The following is a 17,254-nucleotide window of genomic DNA, read 5'->3' as shown; positions in this document are numbered from 1 at the left end:
ATCTCTGGGGGACTTAACCCATCCTGAGAAAATGTCAGCTGCTCAGTCAATGGGTCCAGTGTCTTCATGGAGCAGACTAAGGGGAGTCAAACCAGGCCAAGGAGACAATGGTCGGCATTGTTCCTCCCGATCTTTCTCTGGTCCCTCCCCCAGCATGGAAACCTTTACAGGCCTCTTTCCAGTTTGGGACGAAGCCCTCAACAGCCCTATAGAAATGCTTTTGCTCAAGATCGGGGCAATAAAACTAGTGAAAACAGCACTTTTTTCCCATTGGCTAGACTGCAATCATTCCCCACCCTGGGCACATGGGTGAGTGGAAATTGGAATAGAGAAACTAGAACCGCAGGTCATTGACCCATGCTGGAAGCACCCAGTGAAACCGAAGTTCCTTCCTACACAGATAAACTGCATAGACAAACACTAAAAGAGATGAAAAACCCAGCTGAGTCTTGAAAAATTGCTTTATTTTCTTTGCATAATAGCAAAGTGATTCTCTAATTTATGGTTTTGGAGTCATACAAAGAATCTGAATTCCCATGCATGTGTCATTGCCCTCTACTGGATAAACTAGGTAATGTGACTTCACTCTTGTCCCTACTACTGAATTCGCTCAGTCGTGTCCGACTCTTTGCAACCCCATGGACTGTAGCCCACCAGGCTCCTCCCTCCATGGGATTCTCCAGGCAAGAGTACTGGAGTGGGTTGCCATTTCCTTCTCCAGGGGATCTTCCTGACCCAGGGATTGAACCCGGGTCTCCTGCATTCCAGGCAGACGCTTTAACCTCTGAGCCACCAGGGAAGCTATATTCTATCAAACAGTAGCTCATACTTGCCTACCATTTGATCTTTTTATTTGTCAACATGTTTATATATGTAGCATTTAAATTAATTATGATAATAATGCCTTGAAACTACAAAGCACTTTTATTCCCATTTTACAGATGAAAAACTGAGGCAGAGAGGTAAATGTACTCATTGACCCTACACACTTTACAGAAGCCAAATGCAAAGAACTTTGCTAGACAGTTTACAAATATTGCAGATAAAATATATCAATGGTTAACTAAAAAGAAAATAAAATTTGTGATATGTGAATAAATAAAAGAGATATTGGTTGCCAACTCTGTGCCAGGTGCTCATATATGTTACTTTAGTTTTTCCTCTTATTGACCTTTTTGGTATGTATTATGTGCCTTGTTTTACAAGTGACAGAATTGAGATTGTGTGCACATGTCATTTGTCAGACACCCACAGCAAAATATACCATGGGGAATGAGGAGAGAGAATTTTGCCAGTGCAGCGTGAGCAGGGCTTCATGAAGGGGGTGGCATTTGATCTGACTCTTGAAAGATGGGAAAAAAAGATGCAGCTGTTCAAGGAAAGCTGTGCTCATCGTGAGAGCCACGTGTGGGACTCCCTGGAGTGTGCTGGGTCCTGCAGACAGAGTGGAACTTAGGCTGCAAAGAAAGGGACGATTCCTGATGCAGAATGCGTCTCTGAGTGGAGTGTGCCAGGAGTGAGTGGGAAAGCTGGGGCCCTGGCTCCAGCTCTGCGCTGGTAGGAGGCGATGGAGCCCAGCCGCATTCCTCCAGATGCTCTGGTTGTGGGGCTGCTTCTGCTGCTTGTGGATGTGGTCACAGGTGTCAGCGGGAGGCTGGTGTGTGAAGCATGAGCAGGCCATGCAGAGCGCGTTTCTGGGAGTCAGGAAGGAGTGTCGTGTAACCAGGGAAAATGGGAAAATCATTCACTTTCACATTAGAGGTTGCTGAACTGTGGCACCTCCTCGTTCCTTTAACAACCTGGACCAACAGCCTAAAAAGCAGCATGTGAAAAAATCAAATTGAAGACACAGGGGCCAATGAAACTCTCTTTGTCCTTTGAATGTGATGACAAGCCTCATTGAATAAAGACGTGGGTGATTTTTACCTAGAGTTTTCCTTTTATGCCTGACAATTTCAAAAGCCCTCCTGAGTAAACCCTCACCTTCCTCCACAGATTGTTCCTGGTGGCCTCCCTGAGTCCCAGGGACAGAATAAATATCAGGAGCTGCAGAGAGTTCTCAGAGCTTAGGAGGCCACAGCTCTGCTGCTAGAGACGGAAAGAGTGGTGCTGGGCACTCAAAAGACACAGGAGAAGCAGAAAAGCTAAGACAGCTTACAGGAAAGGATCCAATCCTTTGTTTGCAAAGGAAGCACTGGGTTAGAAATGTCTTCCTCTGAAACTTTTCTACTGTGACTCCTGCAAGCCCTTAAGAAAGTAAAGTAAGCGAGCAAGAAAGATGGCGGAGGGAGTAGATAGATACAAATGTACATACATACATATGACAGACAGAGGCAAAGAGAAATACACAAAGGCAGTCATATAGACAAAAATGAACCTGGAAAAATCATGACGCACTGTAACTTTTCCTAAAGAAATGGTGATTGCACTGATTCAGTCTTTTTTTCCCTTTTTTTTTTTAAATTGAAGTATAGTTGATTTACAATGTTGTGTTAATTTCTGCTATATAGTAAAGTGACTCAGTTATGTATATGTGTATGTGTGATATGTGTGTGTGTGTGTATATATATATATATACATTTATTCCTTTTTATATTCTTTTCCACTATGGTTTATCCCCCAACACTGAATATAGTTCCCTGTACTATAGTAGGACCTTGTTGTCCATTCATTCTATATGTAATAGTTTACATCTACTAACCTCAAACTCCTAGGCCACCCCTCCCCAGCTCCTACCCCCTTGGTATCTACAAGTTTGCTCTCTGTGTCTGTGACTCTGTTTCTGTTTCATAGATAGGTTCACTTGTGTCCTATTTTAGATTCCATGTATAAGTGGTATCATATGGTGTTTATCTTTCTCTTTCTGACTTTATGTCTAGGTCCATCCATGTTGCTGCAAATGACATTATTTCTTTCTTTTTATGGCCAAGTAGTATTCCATTGTATATATGTACCACATTTTCTTTATCCATTCATCTGTCAGTGGACATTTAGACTGTTTCCATGTCTTGGCTACTCTGAATAGCACTGCTATGAACATAGGTGTTAGTCGCTCAGTCATGTCTGACTCTTTGACCCCATGGACTGTAGCCCACCATGCTCCTCTGTCCATGGAATTCTTCAGACAAGAATCCTGAGGTGGTTTGCCATGCCCTTCTCCAGGGGATCTTCCTGACCTAGGGATTGAACCCAGGTTCCCCACATTGCAGGCAGATTCTTTACTCTTTACCGTCTAAGCCACCAGGGAAGCCTCTAGGGGTGCAATTTTTGAATTCTAGTTTTGCCTGGATATAGTCCCAGGAGTGGGATTGCTGGGTCATATGCTGATTTTAATTTTGGTTATCTATAGTGGCTGTACCAACTTCCATTCCCACCAACAGCGTAGGAGCATTCCGCCACTGACTCAGTCTTGACCGTAGATTAATACACCAGGCTAAGACGGTACATTCAGTTCTTTATCCTATGCATATTTATTGAACACCTTTTGCACTTCTCTATTTGCTTATTATATTCTAAGAATCTATTGCATACCTAGTAGGTGGCAGGAACTAACTGTCCTAGGAGCGGGGAAAACCAAGGTAAATAAACAAACCCTTTTCCCTTAACCAGCCCAGAGCTTTTGTCTCTGCCTGTGCACACGTGAGGTGTGTGACAAATGGATTGCATTGCTCGGGTGTCGCCTCCTCTTCAGGACGTCTGGGACTTGGGAGCACAAGTACAGCCACTCTACTGACCTGACGGGGACAGCTCACAATGGCAAGCCAGAGGATATTTTGTGACTCTTTGTCCTTCTTATTAAAATCTATCCAGAGCTTTGAGTTTGGGAGGAATAAACACACCACTGGCATCAAAGACGTGAAGATGTATATTCTGGGCGCTTGCCTCTCTGACTGAACAATAAACGTTTCTCATCTTCAACTCCCCACCACCATGCCCATCACTGCTGCCTTTATTAGCCAGACTCAGAGAAGGAATGCTGCTGAAATGAGTTTCGTTTCTTCCTCAGTTACTGACATGCCAGGCTTTCCCTCTCCATCCTGCCTGAGACATGTTTTGGAGGAGATGAGGCTTGAGTTGTTGACATTGAAGTGGGAGGCAGTTGACAGATACACTCTGGCCTCATATCATCAGGAAAGGCCAACTGAAGTGGACAGGGCTGTGTTTATTCTTAAAAGCAGAAAAATTAACTGGAAGCAGCAGTTCTTTCCTACTGGTGCCCTACACCAACAGTTTTGTCTTACTTTTATAGAAGTGGTTCTCATCCCTCACATTGTGGAACATGTCTAAGCAGGGGAAGGTTCTGGGGAGGTCACAAAATGGGATATTTTCTCATGGTTTGAACAGTTATCAAAAAAATATTTATGGAGGAAAGTTGGGAAATGGTATAGAACTAAAGTCAGAACTTCCAGAATTGGGAGCAATAGTTTTTGTTTTTGTTTTTTTTTAATCCACAGAAATTTTCCAGAATTTCTTTTGTCACCAAACTCTGTTCACAGACTGACTTCAAAATTGTCTTTTGAATTAGTGCTTCCCAGATGTGGATTTCAAGCATCATTTAAAAGGGAAACAAAAGTCAAAACAGTACGTGAGGAACTGACACAGAGTACCAATCCTGGCTTTACTTTTCTAGGGGATAAAAAAAAAGGAGTTCACAAAATAGCAACAGCCACCATCCACTGTCATTTCCTGATAGGCATTCAGCACAAAAGGAGGAGAAAGAAAGCAGCTTCATCAAAACAGCTAGTCCCTTCGACAGAGTCAATTTTAGATTTGGAAAAACTCACAACCCTGGCTTTGTGGTTTTCATTTTGTGGAGGAACCAGGGATGGGTCACGATGGTTCAGGTCTCGATTAGCCTGCAGGATCCCCTGGCCTGACTTACAAGTTCCAGTGATCAGGAAGGAGGTTGCCCAGTGCTGGAGAAAGGTCCACACCGCCACAGAGAACTGTGACTCTGGAACAGGTGGGTCCTTGGTGAGTTACTCTGAACCTCGGATCCCTCCTCCAGAAAATGGAGATGACGCCATGTGCCTTGGGAACTGTTCTCCCTATGGTGGGCTGACACACCAATCAGAGGACCTTGTCACAGGTTCACAATGAGATTAATTCCCTTATCTTCCTTGCCCCGCCCCTCCTTGTTTTTTTTTACAAAAAGACCTGAATCTCTTTTTATTCTCTTGGATGCTTGGCATAATGCCTTGTACTTAGGAACTATACAATAAAGGTTTGCTGTACTGAATTTGTGTGAATATATCTCAACACATAGCATTTGCTACAAATTGCTTTATTTAATCATTGCTTCCCTCTCTGATCTCCCTTACAAATTCTATGTACCTTTTGGGTTGAGGTTGGTTCCATCTGTTTTTCTATCACCTTCCTGCTGTAGAGCCCTGGACAGTGCAAGTTACACCCTAAAGGCTCGATAAGTACTTTATAATCAGTCACTGATTAAAAGAGGTGGGCTCCCCTTTTCTCTGGATGAACTGAAAGTCCCCAAGTAGAGTGTGTGTGTGTGTGTGTGTGTGTGTGTGTGTGTGTGTGTGTGTGTGTGTGTGTGTGTGTGTGTGTGTGTGTGTGTGTGTGCGCATGCGCGCGCGCACATGTACGCATTCTCTTGGGTCTTTTATTTCTAGAAATCTCAGTCCACCTTGGCACTCCAGCGATAATTCTGAGTTTACAGACATTCAGCAAGGATGATCAGATTGCACTTTTGGAAAAAAATCTATTTCAAGTGTGATAGCTTATGTGCCAAGGGCAAGGGTTCTTTCTTTCGCTACTAATAACTCAACAGGGGCGGCAGGCAGTAGCGCTGCTTCTGGTTTGGTTTCTTCATTCTTCACTGGTGAAGCACTATTACCTTGTGTAGGCGACTACATTTTACTTACTTAGTGGTGATCTGATTACCTTGATCTTAAGCATTTTAAATTTGCTCTATCCAGGCCCACAGAGAGTTGGGTGAAATGAGAAGGGCCTGTGGAAATACACATCTAATTTCATATTGCAGTTGTATTGGTAATTGCAGCTTAACCAGCTTTCCTGTTAGTTCTGGAGGGAGGTGAAATTACATGCAATAATACAATTTTGGGGGAAATATATATGATTCATAATACAACAGTCTTCCTTGATGAAATAGCTAGTGTTAAGTACATATATGGAAGTCTAATAAATAAGTTGTTTATTAAGGATAATTTGTTCAGTAGTCAGTAACAAAGTCACTGGGAAGGGCCACCCAGGATGAATGTGCTTTGTCCCAACTTCTTTCTGAATTAAAGTGGTATTTTCTTTTAGTGTGTCTTTGGTGGAACCAATCATGTTGGTACCAGGAAACTCTCAAGGATGATTCCATGCTATTGGCAAACTGAACCTGAACAACTCCAGGGATTTATAGCACTGGTGTTGAATGCTGTGAGTCCCAAGTGTTCTCTGTGACCCACAGAAGAGGAATCAAACTCTCTGTCATCCAGTTTGTCACTCTGTGATATTTACTGAGTGTCTGTCGTGTGGTCAGCCCAGCTGATCCAGTGTTATTCATCTCAAAGTCTCAGTCTGAGAGCCAGTTCTTGCTCAGCAAGAGCAATATCACCTCATACTCTGTCTGTCTGGTTTGATGGAGAATGCCTGGAAGACAGGTGCTCTATTCTGTTGTACTGTGCGTCTTCTTCCCCAAAAGTGTTGGCTGAGTTGAGCACTTAGATAACACTGTCTTTTAAGACAAAATTTCTATCAAATATTATTGTTATTATTGTTCTCAGTGCCAAGCAGGCTTTGAAGATGATGAAGCTACAATTTGATAGTGATGGAAATTAAGAGGAGATAATGATTAGAGATATCTTTTTCCCCAACTCCATCTAAGCAAATTTAGAGGAACATTCTTGAAGTTTGAAAGGAAGTTCTTTAACTGCAAATAAGGTAACATGTGGAATTTATTATGTTTGCTATTTATATGAGCTGAAGGTAAAAATAGGTGCAGGAAGAGTTTAGATAAATTCAAAGATGAGAGTTGCATAACAAATCGTTAATAGCAAATTGGACTGGTTCAGGGCATGTCTGCAGTTCATGAAAGAAAACTGTCCTCTTTCCTCCAAAAAGTCCTTTGAAAGGACTAATATTGAAAGCTGAGTGAGAGGTTAATAGGAATTCATCAGATTTAATTTGGTGTTACCATTGACAATTTGTTTTTTCAGTTTTGTATTTGGATTTTGATCCCCTAAGAATTTAGATGATTCACCCCAAGCCACACTGCTAACAACACAACATAGAGATTGAACTGAATTCGGTACTCTTTCCCCCAATTTCCACAACCACTCAGATTTACATAGAGAAGATAACTTTTTATAGGTGTTAAGTAAGCTTGACAACTGTAAAACCAAAACTTCACCCCAAGCATCCCCTCAATGAACCACAGTATCTAATGACGTTAAACAGAAGCTATGACAAGCCATGGCTCTCAGGGATGTGGGCATAACTGTTTAGGCTGCTGCTTTGTAAGAACAAAATGGAAAGATCTAATATTTGTATATAACTTTGGATATCTTTCGAAAGACACTCAAGTATTTCACTATATTGAGATTTAAAAATACAAATTAAAATTATTACAGGTGGGAAACTGAAGCTTAGAAGGCTGCCATCAGATATAGAAAGCAATGGGGTCAGAGCAGATCAATTTTCTGACTCTTAAACCCCAGGCCCCCTCCACTACTTGGGGTGACCCACTGTCCCAGTTTGCCTCAGCCTGATGAATTTCCCAGGACATGAAAATTTGTATTAAGACTGTAAAATCTGCAGGCAAACAGGGGTAAGTCTGTCACCCTACCACCACATTACTTAAGTTCTGAGACACACTGTAGAAATTCTGATTTTACCACCAGGCAATCAATGGTTAAACCAACAGGTCTCTGGGATGCTAAGTGACCCATTTTGTTATCAAGATGAAACAGGAATAATAATGATAATTGTGTAACCAAGATCTTGATTATGATACTAATCAAAACATTTGCCATAACAATGTCAATTATCATTAAACAGCATTTCCTTACTTACAGTGTGGACCCAAGCCAACAGTATAATAAACCACCCACGATGGAGTGAGGGGTTGTTGTTGCCTTTGTTCTGGAAAAGGACCACATAAAATAAACTCTATAGAATTATTTATAAACTGATGCAATAATTTGTTATTTTTTTAATGGCTAGGTTCTTTAAGTGCACTTTGGTTAATCCCCAAACAGAAAAGTACCTTTCATCCAGAACAGGAATTGATTATAAAGTGTTATCATTTGAAGAAATGGTACTCTTTCTGGTCATAAATAGAAAACAGCTTCCTGGCAGTCTTACTGTGATTACTTCTTTCATGGTACTCTAAAGAGTGACCAAATTTTTTAAAACTACCCTCAGACTGAAAATGTACTTTTGTTATTGTAGTCTCCCAATCCCAATATCATTGGTGGATTTATTCCAGTACTGAGCCCTTTTTATCCCTGTCAACTTAGATTAAGTCAAATTAGTTTTCATTTCAATATTGACAAAGATTTTGTATGACAGCAGGAGTGACCTCTGGTTTCCTCCCAAGGACGTCTTATCTATGGAATGAATCATAAACTCTCTGGGAGAGGAAGCCTGAGATAGTGATGGTGTTTCTATTTAGACTGGGAGAGGGAACACCAGGATAAAGGCTTAAAATCACGATGCAGGACCAACACATTTGACGAAACGTAGGACCGCTTGGTCTAACGTTTGGGGAATCGTGATATTTATTTCTGATTTAATTCAAGAAATCTCCTTAAGTGGAGACTTTGAAGGAAATGTGTAAGACTAGACTGATTTAAGAGTAGTTCTTTTATGTTTTGTGTTTTAGGTTTTTTTTTTTTGTTTGTTTTTGGCCATGCAGTGTGGCATGCGGGATCTTCCCTGAACCCTCTGCAGTGGAAGTATGAAATTCTAACCACTGGACCTCCAGGGAATTCCCAATATGAGAGTAATTCTGATCCCTGTTGTAATGAATAGTAAAGTTGGCTTGGAAGGTGAGCAGCAAAGCACAGATACAGTGTGGGAAAAGGAGAGAGTGGCCACATCTGTGAAAGTTATAATGTCATGAATCAATTTCTGTTTTGACTCTAGATTCCTAAAGCTGAACGGCATCTCCAATTCAGCTCCTTTCCGTCAAGCTGCTGAATTTCTTAGCTTCTGAATCTTTTTTTTTTTTAAGTTATTTATTTATTTAATTTTGGCTGTGTTGGGTCTTTGTTAATGCACGGATTGTTCTCTAGTCGCAGCAAGCTGGGGCTACTCCTTGTTGCAGTGTGCAGGCTTCTCCTGTTGCGAAGCACAGGCCCTAGGGGTACAGGCTTCAGTAGCTGGGGCATGTGGGCTCAGTAGTTGGGGCCCTTGGGCTCTAGAGCACAGCCTTAATAGTTGAGGTGCATGGGCTTAGTTGTTCTGCAGCATGTGGGATCTCCCCAGATCATGGACTGAACCTGTGACTCATTTGTTGGCAGGCAGATTCTTTACCACTGAGCCACCAGGGAAGCTCTACAGTTGTATCTTTTGTATGAAATCGTTTTTCTTCTGAGTCTTTCAAACAATACAATATGTATCTGAGAGGAATGATAGTTAAATACGTTTATTTTACAGATGAGGCTACTTAGATTCAGAGATAGTATATAATTTGCCCAAGACTATGCAACTAGGAGGGCTTCCCAGGTGGCTCAGTGATAAAGAATCCACCTGCAATGCAGGAACCTCAGGAGATGCGGGTTTGATCCCTGGGTCGGGAAAATCCCCCGGAGGAAGGCATAGCAACCCATTCCAGCATTCTTGCCTGGAGATTCATGCACGCATGCAACCAGGAGTTTGCAGAGTAGCCCAGAATACAGGCTTCTTGACTTCTTGTTCTCTACTTTTCCTCTGATCTCATTGGCTACATGTAAGGGGTATTTTCCCCTCACTGTTTCGTAACCAAAGTTCAAACAACCGATCACGATAGCTTGGTGAACTAAAGAGACAGCTATTCTCACTTCTGCCCTTACGTTTCCTGTCTAGGTTGGAGTCCCCAGCTGTGTTCAGCTCCATGGCCCTGAATCTCTAGTCTGCCAAGTTCTTGATGCCTCCACTGATACATCTTTTCAGCTGGGCTCAGAGTGAGGGGACCACTTTATTCTGCAAGGAGATTCAGGAATAAAATATGTGCTCCAAAATAAGAAGCGACTATGGTTCTGAAGCAAATTGTAGCAAAATAAAATTAAATTCTAAAAGACACATACCAGAAGGTAGAGGCTTAAATGAATAGCATCCTGTGTTATCCAGTCTTATGAAAGTTGGCACATTTGTTGAGTTTCACTTTGGAAGTCGTCTTTAGTTTCAATTTTTTAAGCATACAGGACTGTTTAAGAACTCTGTGTGTGTGTGTGTGTGTGTGTGTGTGTGTGTGTTAGTCGCTCAGTCATGTCCAACTTCTTGCAACCCTATGGACTGTAGCGTGCCAGGCTCCTCTGTTCATGAAATTCTCCAGACAAGAATACTAGAGTGGGTTGCCATTCCCTTCTCCAGGGGATATTCTCCACCCAGGACTCCCTGCAGGCAGATTCTTTACCATCTGACCCATCTGGGAAGCCCTTTAGAATAGTAATGACACGTACATTTTAACAAAGACAATTGTTTTCCAGAGGATGAACCACCTTTTTGCATAATTCTGACTTGTTCATCTCTATTTTGTCACATAATGTGAGCAATATATTTTTGTCTAATTTAATCAAATTCAATGTACTAGACTAAGAGTTGACTCCAGACAACTCCTTAGAGAGGGTCCATTGAAAGATATTTGAAAGAATATCCATAGGCTTTGAGGACATTTGCAGAGAAGAATGACAACCGTCTTTGAAATAATAGAGATGCATGACTGGGATGCATGTATCAACTTCAGAGGAATACTTTCGGAGGGTAGCATTTTCTGACACGGACAGAGGAGCCTGGGAAACTATATAGTCCATGGGGTCGCAAGAGTTGAACTAAACTTAGCAATTAAACCAACCAACCAACATTTTCTGATATGAAGATTCTGGTGTATTTGTTGAAACCTCCAACTGTAGCTGTTATACACTGTAATTTACTCTTTGTTTATGTTTAGATGTGACAGGTTTTGTTAAAAATGTTAGAAAATATGATAACTTAATCAATCTTCCAGGCCTATTGAAACAGTTCTATCAGTAACTGAAAATGTCAGGTTTTATGAGATTTTCTTTTAAATTATTTCTAAAAATTCAAAGAAAATTGAACCTTCATCTAAACTCTGTAAGCACAGGCTGTCTAGTTGACCAAATCTTTGCACGTTGACATGGAATAATATTCAGTTACTGTGTCTGGATCCAGGTATTCTTAATGGCTGGGACAGATGTATCTGATTAACATAAAACTCAGACAAATGAAGTATTCCTTCCTAGTTAATTAATAGGCAGAAATCATCCAGCCTCTAGATTTAGATCTAGCATTTTTCAAAGGGTGTGTGCAGGGATGTGGGGAAGGCTAATTTCTTTGTGCAAAGCTGTCCAGACTTTGCAAGATGTGTGACATCCCTGACCACATACTAAGAGGAAAATCTCAGACAAAAGTGTGACAATCAAAAATGATTCACACATTTCTAAGTGCTCCTTGGGGGCAGAAGAAGTACTCCCTGTGGTTGAAGACCTCTGATTCGATAAAAATAATACGAACAGTGAAAAAATAAAAGAGAGTTTATTATTAGTTGAGTGGCCTATAGTAAATGGGGCTTCCCATTTACTCTAAAGAAAGGTGGCACAACGGTGAAGAATCCGCCTGCCAATGCAGGAGACGCAAGAGACATGGGTCCAATCTCTGGGTCAGGAAAATCCCCTGGAGAATAAAAAGACAATCTGCTCCAGTATTCTTGCCTGGAGAATCCCATGGGCAGAGGAGCCCACCAGGCTACAGTCCATGGGTGTCACAAAGAATCGGACATGACTGAGCGACTGAGCACACACACCTTCTAGAGTAAATGACTCACATCCCTGGGCCTCAGTTTCTTCATTTGTGGTCATGAGAATAAAAACAATCCTTGTAAGATCATTGCTCATGTGCTCATAATTCATGAATGTGATAATGCATACCAAATTCCTAGTGAATCACCTCATGAATAGTAGGCGAACAGTATGTAATGAATTAACTTCTATTGCATTGTTTTCTTTCTACTTTAAAGTTTTCTTTTTGTAAGAAAGGCTGGGCTTAATAAGTGGACAGCCAGGGCTGTTGTGATGGATACGTCTAGACATGATACAGAAGGCTTCAGAAAGTTGCTTTGGGGATATAACTGTTCCAGAAATTAAATAGAGTTTTTAGAATCGATTTTAGAATCTCATTTGGTTTCAACTTATGTGCATAGTTCACTTACCTGAACATTTAATTTTTACTTCAATAATCGGTTTGTCAGGCTGTACAGCAAATTTGTTTCCTGTGAATAGGATTTATCAGTTAAGAGACTAGCTCATGACCAGCAGTAATCTCCAAGGAGTAGATGTAATTCTCGGCTTTTATCATTTCAAACAATTCACTTTTTGTGATACAAAAGAAAAAAAAAATCAGATTGCGTAAGTTACCAGTCATTTTCTTGGAAATGTGGCTTCAGAAAACCAACAATAGCCTTTGGTAGGCTCGCTTTCCCATTCTCATCTGTGTTTTTTAGTTTGAAGGGCTGTATATGCTTGATTTGCTTCAATTCTGTGTGATTCTAAAGTATGGTATACTGGAAATGCTGGAAGCATTGTTTTTCTTAGCTTGTTGTAACTTTTAACCTGAAAGAGCTTCCCAGAGAGTCCAAAGTATATGTAATTCCAGTGTCTGAGCTCTCCATTTCTGTTCAAATGCAACTCCATACAAAAGTCAAAATGGAATTCTGCACCTCACACAACTTTTAGCAAATGTCTCCTTGGAAATGAAAAGCATTCCAGAGAAGAGAATATTTGTTCTAAATCTCACTTCCAACATTTAGCAAACACTTATTAAAAACCCACCAGTGCTAGGCCAAGGTCAGGGAGACCAAGATGCATAGCACAGACAGCCTAATGATAAAGATTAAGAGTAATAATAATAAAAATGATAATAATGTTTATTGACTCAAATATTCCAAGTAGTGTCCTGAGCACATGAAAAGTATGGACAAATGTAACTTTCCCAATGATTCTATGAGGGAGTTATATTATTGTTTCTACTTTATAAGGGGAAATTGAGGCCTCAGAAAAGTTAAGCGAAACAATTGGTGTCAGGTCATATCACCAGTGAATGGTAGAGTTAGGATTTGAACCCACGCAACCTGTCTCATGACTTTGGCCCTGGGAAGAGTGGGACTCACTGTCTAGAGGACCAGAGGGATGGCTTCACAGAAGTGCTGTCTTTGATGTTATGGCTCATGGGATGAATGGATGATCTCTAGGCTAGTGAGATAGAGAATGGGATGCTTGGCAAGTGGAACAGAATCTGAATAGGCTTAAAAGATTTTTACACTAAGCATGCTGCGGCACTCTAAAAATGGACAATTTCAGAAGGTTTTATCCAGGGACTCATTTAACAGCCTGAATGGAGTTTAAGGAAACCAACAAGGACCTTCCCCACAGATAGTTATGTTGGGAAGTCATTTCCATCCCAGGTCTACAGGGACAAAGGATGAGGTCAGGAAGAGACTGCCCAGGACCACATAGAGTAACTACATGGAAACAGAAGCAGGACAGGGGCTACAGGCAGAGAGATGCAACCCACCTACAGCAATCTGGCATGAGAGGAGCAGGAATACATCTCAAAGTCACCCTTTCTCACTCTTTAAGATTGTACCTAAGCTACCCATTTTCTGAAACCAACTAGAATCCATAGGGCAAATGAACCCATAGATGTTGTTCTTAAGGGTGGGCCTCCCTGGATACAGAACAGGGTGGGAAGAGTGAACGGTGAATCTGGAGGGGCCATCCTCAGAACTCAAAACCAATATATTCTGAGTTGGGGCATATTTTTGAACGGTTTTAGACATACTGAATTTTTGAGTAACTTCCAAAGGTCATGTGTGCTGACTGACAGTAGAGTACCTATCTCTTTTCCTAGAAAAAGAAGACATAAAGCCATAGTTATGTTTTGTGGGACTCCATTCCCAGATGTTTCTGAAACCTAATGCCACACAAATACAGTAGTAATTTAATACCAGCTCCATACAGCAGGTTCAAAAGTAACTTTTCTCAATTGGCCCTAACTTAATTAATATTTTCATAATTAGCCAGGAGACTTCCTGAGTGAAGATGAGATTCTTGGCTACTTTAGCTTTTAGTGAATTATCTGCACACAGAAACAGGCTTACATTTCTTTCAGGCAGAAAAAATAAAATAAGTTACTTTCATCTGCTTCTAATTCAAAAGTAGACAGAGTGAATTTGATTCAACATTATAAAAAAAAAAATTACCTTTTGGCTGAGATCAAGCATGGAAAAATTCAACCCCAAAAGACAGAATTTTGGAAACTAATACGCAAGCAAAAAGTGGGCTGAGTGAAAAGGAAGGAAGAGTATTCTAGTTGAAATTTGTAAATAATATGAGCTTGCCTATTAAAGTTCACTTTTGCAAATAATCTTAGAAGAGGATTATACTGCTACCACCAAGGAAGATGGAAGCTCTCTTCCTATAGAGAAGCTGAATAGAGTTTGGGTAATTGAAATCTTGAATAATTATAATAGCTAACATTTGTTATTTGTCCAGACACTGTAATAAGCACACTTATTTAATTTTCTGTCTACGAGGTAATTTTTATTATTAGCTTAATTTTACATATAAGGAAACTAAGATTTATAGAGATTAAATGGCCTTTCCAAGGTTCTGTGCTGGACTTCCCTGGTGGCTCAGATGGTAAAGTGTTTGTCTACAATGAGGGAGATCTGGGTTCGATCCCTGGGTTGGGAAGATACCCTGGAGAAGGAAATGGCAACACACTCCAGTACTATTGCCTGGAAAATCCCGTGGTTGGAGGAGCCTGATAGACTATAGTCCATGGGGTCACAAAGAGTCGGACACGACTAAGTGACTTCACTCAAGATTCTGTATCCAAAAAATGATTCTGTTGAGGCACGAACTCAAGTCTTTTTGACTTAAAAATCAATTTGTGTTAAGAGAAGGTGTGTAAGTCATGAAGTAACCCTACAATAGGCATATTGGTTTCTAATGATTTGCATGAAGTGATTAGAATTTCTAATGAACTTATAAAGGAAGCTGATGATTTATCATCACAGTGGGTAGATTTAGTGTTTCTTTTCACTTTGTTTCTGAACACCTTGCATTTCCTAAGCAGAGCTCAGAACCACGGGTAGCCTTTCAGTTCAGTTCAGTTCTGCTGCTGCTGCTAAGTCGCTTCAGTTGTGTCCGACTCTGTGTGACCCCATAGACGGCAGCCCACCAGGCTCCCCCATCCCTGGGATTCTCCAGGCAAGAACACTGGAGTGGGTTGCCATTTCCTTCTCCAATGCATGAAAGTGAAAAGTGAAAGGGAAGTCGCTCAGTCATGTCCTACTCTTTGCAACCCCATGGACTGCAGCCCACCAGGCTCCTCCATCCATGGGATTTTCCAGGCAAGAGTACTGGAGTGGGGTGCCATTGCCTTCAGTTCAGTCGCTCTCAAATTAGGACAAAGCATAGAATATTTTTTAGGAAGAATATCAGTAGCCATGTTTAGCCTGAGGCTGACCTTGACCCCTATTGTGTTTTGAAGTGAGACCTAAAGAACTTTGTGCAGCAGGACCTGGCTTGGCCTGTAGGCTAAGAACATCAAAGGTTGGGGATGTTCCCTGGTATACCTGCTCTTAAAATACAGCATCTATCAATTGATATAGATGATCTATCAAACAATACTGGTGAAAATATGTACTAAACTTAGTAGATTTAGGATCAATCAATTAATACAGATAAAATGTATACTACCTCTATTAGATTTTCAGACTAACTCTTTTCTTGAGATTTATATATTTAGATTTATTCATGTTGTTTGAAACTAGGAATCTCATATATCTGCTGTTTTGAGATTAGGTAAATAAGTCCTGGGCATACAAAAAACCCTCAGAACATGAATAGTTATTGAGTAATTGACTTCATGAGGTAAATGTCTTCATGTCCACCCAATCCATATTTTTACGGTAGTTGAACTTGTTCAACTTCCCAATCAGTTTTTATATTTATATATTAAAGAACACGTATCAATATAGAAAAGATTTCTGTAAAGAGGCACGTTCAGTTTTTTACCCCCTTCTTTGCTTTGAGACATATGTGATTGCCGTTGGTGGTGGTCCATAGGGTTAAGGCAGCATTCTGAGGCAGTGGAGCTGAGCTACATGCTTATTTACCCAAGTGATGTTTAAAGGGTCTTGGAGGGGCAATGGACAATCTATGAAAGATCTATGCTAGTAATGCTGGCAGAGAGGAAACAAGCATCTGCTCTCCCCTGTTTCTAGCAAGTCATGTTTATAACATCTTCCCAGGTACACGCATCAAGGCAGACCCCTCTCCACCTCTCTGAGGAGCATGAGGCAACTTAGAGTGCAAGGAATCATTTGGCTCTGACATTGGGCCTGCTGCTCTACCTTGGTGCTGCTTCATCATATTACTGGAAATCTTATCTTTGGTAATTTGTAAAAGAAGAAGAGCTATTTCCAGAAGAACCCTCAATAAATGCACACTATGTTACCTGGAGGGAATGATAGATCAGTGGTCTATGAGTAAATATGAGCTGCTTTTCAGGCTGATGAATGGTGCCTCAATGCCTGAATCTTGAGAGCAGGGCAGTGCTTGCCTGGGGTTTTGGGAATTTCTTGATGAAGGCAAAGAGAACCCATATAGGGAACTGAAACTGAGATAGGACGAAGTCTCAAACCAAGGAACAGAGTGCCTGGAGTGTAGGGACTTGCCATGATAGGATGAAAAAATTAAAAGGGGACAAATTAATAAAAGACCCAGAGATGTGAACAGACATGAGAAAGATCCCCAAAGAACATCTTAACCTCTTCTCCTATTTTATTTATGTGGAGTATAGTTGATTTACTATGTTGTATTAGTTTCAGGTGTACAATGCACTGATTCACGTGTGTGTGTGTGTGTGTGTGTGTGTGTGTGTGTATAAAATTTTTCAGGTTCTTTTCTTTTATAGATTATTACAAAATATTGAGTATAGTTCCCTGTTTTCCCAGTTTACTTTTGATCAGCCCAGTATGTAAGGGCAGCATGGCCTCTAG

At 40.9% G+C, this 17,254-nt stretch overlaps 1 non-coding gene across 1 annotated transcript; it reads right to left on the bottom strand.

Annotated features, from left to right (window-relative positions):
* Positions 1-726: 726 nt before the first annotated feature.
* On the bottom strand, positions 727-799 carry TRNAS-GGA (transfer RNA serine (anticodon GGA)). Its single transcript has one exon. It is a non-coding gene; the product is annotated as a tRNA-Ser (tRNA).
* Between the last annotated feature and the right edge of the window lie 16,455 nt (positions 800-17,254).

This window comes from Budorcas taxicolor, chromosome 11 (genome assembly GCF_023091745.1).
Source record: "Budorcas taxicolor isolate Tak-1 chromosome 11, Takin1.1, whole genome shotgun sequence".
In the NCBI taxonomy this organism is placed as follows: Eukaryota; Metazoa; Chordata; class Mammalia; order Artiodactyla; family Bovidae; genus Budorcas; species Budorcas taxicolor.
Note: the sequence above shows the minus strand (reverse complement) of the source record. Positions and strands in the feature narration are given on the sequence as shown.